General features: G+C 38.1%; 1 non-coding gene across 1 annotated transcript; it reads right to left on the bottom strand.

Moving 5' to 3' along the window:
- Positions 1-1,776: 1,776 nt before the first annotated feature.
- On the bottom strand, positions 1,777-1,884 carry LOC148546427 (small nucleolar RNA R71). Its single transcript, XR_015900865.1, has one exon. It is a non-coding gene; the product is annotated as a small nucleolar RNA R71 (small nucleolar RNA).
- Positions 1,885-6,000: the final 4,116 nt, after the last annotated feature.

Here is a 6,000-nt window from a genome sequence, read left to right as displayed (position 1 = left end):
TTGATCTTGATGTTTTCTTGTTTTGTGTCTTTTCTTGTTTTTCATGTGCATTTTTGCATTCATAGTGTCTGAACATGAAAGATTTCTAAGTTTGGTGTCTTGAATGTTTTCTTTGCATTGAAAATTTTTCAAAAATATGTTCTTGATGTTCATCATGACCTTCAAAGTGTTCTTAGTGTTCATCTTGACATTCATAGCATTCTTGCATGCATTCATTGTTTTGATCCAAAATTTTCATGCATTGAGTCTTTTTCATGTTTTTCTCTTTCATCATTAAAAATTCAAAAATAAAAAAAATATCTTTCCCTTTTTCACTCATAAATTTCGAAAATTTGGATTGACTTTTTCAAAAAATTTTAAAATCTAGTTGTTTTTATGAGTCAAATCAAATTTTCAATTTAAAAATCTTATCTTTTGCAAAATCTTTTTCAAAAATCATATCTTTTTCATTTTTCTTATTTATTTTCGAAAATTTTAAAAATATTTTTCAAAAATTTTTTTTTAATTTTAATTCATAATTTTCGAAAATATCATCAAAAATTAATGTTTTGATTCAAAAATTTCAAGTTTGTTACTTGCTTGTTAAGAAAGATTCAAACTTTAAATTCTAGAATCATATCTTGTGATTTCTTGTGAGTCAAGTCATTAATTATGATTTTAAAAATCAAATCTTTTTCAAAACTAATTCTAATCATATCTTCCTATCATATCTTTTTTTTTTTTGAAATCTTATCTTTTTCAAAAATTTGACTTTCAAATATCTTTTCTAACTTCTTATCTTCTTATCTTTTCAAAATTGATTTTCAAATCTTTTTCAACTAACTAATTGACTTTTTGTTTGTTTCTTATCTTTTTCAAAACTACCTAACTAACTCTCTCTCTCTCTCTAATTTTCGAAAAATCTCTCCCTTCTTTTTCAAAAATTCTTTTTAATTAACTAATTGTTTCAATTTTTAATTTTAATTTGATTTCATTCCTAATTTTCGAAAATCACTAACCCCTTTTCAAAATTTTATTTTCGAAAATCCTCCTACTCTCTCACCTCCTTCTATTTATTTATTCATCTACTAACACTTCATCTCACCCAAATTCGAACCCCCTCTTCCATCTGTGTTCGAATTTTTTCTTCTTCCCTTCTTTACATTACATTCTTTTCTTCTTCTACTCACACAGGGGAACCTCTATACCTGGGCAAAAAGGATCCCTATTATTATTATTATTTTTCTGTTCCCTTTTTTTCATATGAGCAGGAGCAAGGACAAGAACATTCTTGTTGAAGCAGACCCTGAACCTGAAAGGACTCTGAAGAGGAAACTAAGAGAAGCTAAATTACAACAATCCAGAGACAACCTTACAGAAATTTTTGAAAAGGAAGAGGAAATGGCAGCCGAAAATAATAATAATGCAAGGAGGATGCTTGGTGACTTTACTGCACCTAATTCCAATTTACATGGAAGAAGCATCTCCATCCCTACCATTGGAGCAAACAATTTTGAGCTGAAACCTCAATTAGTTTCTTTGATGCAACAAAACTGCAAGTTTCATGGACTTCCATCTGAAGATCCTTTTCAGTTCTTAACTGAATTCTTGCAGATCTGTGATACTGTTAAGACTAATAGAGTAGATCCTGAAGTCTACAGGCTCATGCTTTTCCCTTTTGCTGTAAGAGACAGAGCTAGAGTGTGGTTGGACTCTCAACCCAAAGATAGCCTGAACTCTTGGGATAAGCTGGTCACGGCTTTCTTAGCCAAGTTCTTTCCTCCTCAAAAGCTGAGCAAGCTTAGAGTGGATGTTCAAACCTTCAGACAGAAAGAAGGTGAATCCCTCTTTGAAGCTTGGGAGAGATACAAGCAACTGACCAAAAAGTGTCCTTCTGACATGCTTTCAGAATGGACCATCCTAGATATATTCTATGATGGTCTGTCTGAATTAGCTAAGATGTCATTGGATACTTCTGCAGGTGGATCCAAACACCTAAAGAAAACGCCTGCAGAAGCTCAAGAACTCATTGACATGGTTGCTAATAACCAGTTCATGTACACTTCTGAGAGGAATCCTGTGAGTAATGGGACGCCTCAGAAGAAGGGAGTTCTTGAAATTGATACTCTGAATGCTATATTGGCTCAGAATAAAATATTGACTCAGTAAGTCAATATGATTTCTTAGAGTCTGAATGGAATGCAAGCTGCATCCAACAGTACTCAAGAGGCATCTTCTGAAGAAGAAGCTTATGATCCTGAAAACCCTGCAATAACAGAGGTGAATTACATGGGTGAACCATATGGAAACACCTATAATCCCTCATGGAGAAATCACCCAAATCTCTCATGGAAGGATCAACAAAAGCCTCAACAAGGCTTTAATAATGGTGGAAGAAACATGTTTAATAATAGTAAACCTTTTCCATCATCCACTCAGCAACAGACAGAGAACTCTGAACAAAGTACCTCTAATTTAGCAAACTTAGTCTCTGATCTATCTAAGGCCACTCTGAGTTTCATGAATGAAACAAGGTCCTCCATTAGGAATTTGGAGGCACAAGTGGGCCAGGTGAGTAAGAAGATCACTGAAACCCCTCCTAGTGCTCTCCCAAGCAATACAGAAGAAAATCCAAAAGGAGAGTGCAAGGCCATTGACATAGTCAACATGGCCGAACCTAGAGAGGAAGGGAAGGAAGTGAATCCCAAGGAGGAAGACCTCCTGGGACGTCCAGTGATCAACAAGGAGTTTCCCTTTGAGGAACCAAAGGACTCTGAGGCTCATCTAGAGACCATAGAGATTCCATTAAACCTCCTTACGCCCTTCATGACCTTTGAGAAGTTCCTAATACCTTGTACCATAGGTACCATGACCTTTGAGAAGGCTCTATATGACCTTGGGTCAGAAATAAACCTCATGCCACTCTCTGTAATGGAGAAACTGGAATTTTTGAGGTACAAGCTACTAAAATCTCATTAGAGATGGCAGACAATTCCAGAAAACAGGCTTATGGACAAGTAGAGGACATATTAGTAAAGGTTGAAGGCCTTTACATCCCTGCTGATTTTATAATCCTAGATACTGGGAAGGATGAGGATGAATCCATCATCCTTGGAAGACCCTTCCTAGCCACAGCAAGAGCTGTGATTGATGTTAACAGAGGTGAACTAGTCCTTCAATTGAATGAGGACTCCCTTGAGTTTAAAACTCAAGGACATCCTTCTGTAAACATGGAAAAGAGGCACAGTAAGCTTCTCTCAAAACAGAGTCAACCAGAGCCCCCACAATCAAACTCTAAGTTTGGTGTTGGGAGGCCACAACCAAACTCTAAGTTTGGTGTTGAACTCCCATATCCAAACTCTAAGTTTGGTATTGGGAAGTCTCAACAATGCTCTGAACATCTGTGAGGCTCCATGAGAGCCCACTGTCAGGCTATTGACATTAAAGAAGCGCTTGTTGGGAGGCAACCCAATTTTTATTTATCTATTTTTATTTTATTGTTCTTTCATGTTTTATTAGGTTCATGATCATGTAGAGTCACAAAATAAATAGAAAAATAAAAAACAGAATCAAAAACAGCAGAAGAAAAATCACACCCTGGAGGAAGGGCTTACTGGCGTTTAAACGCCAGTAAGGAGCATCCTGGCGTTCAGACACCAGGAATGCACACTGAGGAAAGCTGGCGCTGAACGCCAGAAACAAGCATAGAACTGGCGTTCAACGCCACAAACATGCTGCATCTGGGCGCTGAACGCCCAGAACAAGCATCAATTCGGCGTTTAAACGCCAGAATTGCATGCAAAGGCATTTCACATGCCTAATGGGTGCAGGGATGCAAATCCTTGACACCTCAAGGATCTGTGGACCCCACAGGATCCCCACCTACCATCACTCACTCTCTTCCCTCTTCTCAATGTTCATCCTCTCTTTCCAATAAACACTCTTCCCCAAACACTCTTCACCAGTCACCTCAATCTCTCTTCCCTATCACCATATCACCACTCACATCCATCCACTCTTCCCCATAAACCTACCTCATAAACTCCACATACCTTCAAAATTCAAAATCAATTTCCCACCCAAACCCTCCCTAAATGGCCGAACCTTAACCCCCCTCCCTTCCCTATATAAAGCCCTCCATTCTTCTTCATTTTCACACAACACAACCCTCTCCTCCTCTTCTTGGCCGAAACACATCTCTCTCTCCCTCTCCTCCATTGCTTCTTTTTCATTTCTCTTATTTATTTTCGAAAATTTAAAAAAAAATTTAAAAATATTTTTCAAAATCTTTTTCTTATTTTTATATCATATTTTCGAAAATCACATCATCAATTAATGTTTTGATTTTTTTTTCAAAAACTTGGTATGCGAAATTGTTACTCTGAGGTTGTAAAATTTGTTGTTCGTTCTCTCCCTGGCATGGCGCCAATAACTGGTGCACAATACCATGGTCCAAACATAACTTCACAACTTCGCACAACTAACCAGCAAGTGCACTGGGTCGTCCAAGTAATAAACCTTACGTGAGTAAGGGTCGATCCCACGGAGATTGTCGGTATGAAGCAAGCTATGGTCACCTTGTAAATCTCAGTCAGGCGGATATCAAATGGTTATGGAGTTTTCGAATAATAATAATAAATAAACAGAAAATAAAGATAGAAATACTTATGTAATTCATTGGTGAGAATTTCAGATAAGCGTATAGAGATGCTTGCGTTCCTCTGAATCTCTGCTTTCCCGTTGTCTTCATCCAATCAGTCTTACTCCTTTCCATGGCAAACTTTATGTAAGGGCATCACCGTCGTCAATAGCTACATCTCATCCTCTCTGTGAAAATGGTCCGATGCGCTGTCACTGCATGGCTAATCATCTGGAGGCATCACCGTTGTCAATGGCTACATCCCATCCTCTCTGTAAAAATGGTCTGATGCGCTGTCACTGCATGGCTAATCATCTGGAGGTTCTCGATCATACTGGAATAGGATTTACTATCCTTTTGCGTCTGTCACTACGCCCAGCACTCGCGAGTTTAAAGTTCGTCACAGTCATTCAATCCCTGAATCCTACTCGGAATACCACAGACAAGGTTTAGACTTTCCAGATTCTCATGAATGCCGCCATCAATCTAGCTTATACCACGAAGATTCTGATTAAGAGATCCAAGAGATAATCATCCAATCTAAGGTGGAACGGAAGTGGTTGTCAGGCACGCGTTCGTAGGGGAATGATGATGATTGTCACGTTCATCACATTCATATTGAAGTACGAATGAATATCTTAGAAGCGGAATAAGTTGAATTGAATAGAAAAACAGTAGTACTTTGCATTAATTCATGAGGAACAGCAGAGCTCCACACCTTAATCTATGGAGTGTAGAAACTCTACCGTTGAAAAATACATAAGTGATGAAGGTTCAGGCATGGCCGAGAGGCCAGCCCCCATACGTGATCAATATGATCTAAAGATGAACTAAAAATCATAAGATGTCTAATTCAATAGTAAAAAGTCCTATTTATACTAAACTAGTTACTAGGGTTTACAGAAATAAGTATTTGATGCATAAATCCACTTCCGGGGCCCACTTGGTGTGTGCTTGGGCTGAGCTTGAATGTTACACGTGCAGAGGCTTCTTCTAGAGTTGAACGCCAAGTTGTAACGTGTTTTTGGCGTTCAACTCTGGTTCGTGACGTGTTTCTGGCGTTTAACTCCAGACTGCAGCGTAGAACTGGCGTTCAACGCCCTTTTGTGTCGTCTAAACTCGGCCAAAGTATGGACTATTATATATTGCTGGAAAGCCCTGGATGTCTACTTTCCAACGCAATTGAAAGCGCGCCATTTTGAGTTCTTTAGCTCTAGAAAATCCACTTTGAGTACAGGGAGGTCAGAATCCAACAACATCAGCAGTCCTTCTTCAACCTCTGAATCTGATTTTTGCTCAAGTCCCTCAATTTCAGCCAGAAAATACCTGAAATCACAGAAAAACACACAAACTCATAGTAAAGTCCAGAAATGTGAATTTAA

This window comes from Arachis ipaensis, chromosome B9 (assembly GCF_059453495.1).
Source record: "Arachis ipaensis isolate K30076 ecotype BB chromosome B9, ASM5945349v1, whole genome shotgun sequence".
NCBI classification, from domain to species: Eukaryota; Viridiplantae; Streptophyta; class Magnoliopsida; order Fabales; family Fabaceae; genus Arachis; species Arachis ipaensis.
The sequence above is the reverse complement of the archived record's forward strand: the minus strand, read 5'-3'. Positions and strand labels throughout refer to the sequence as shown.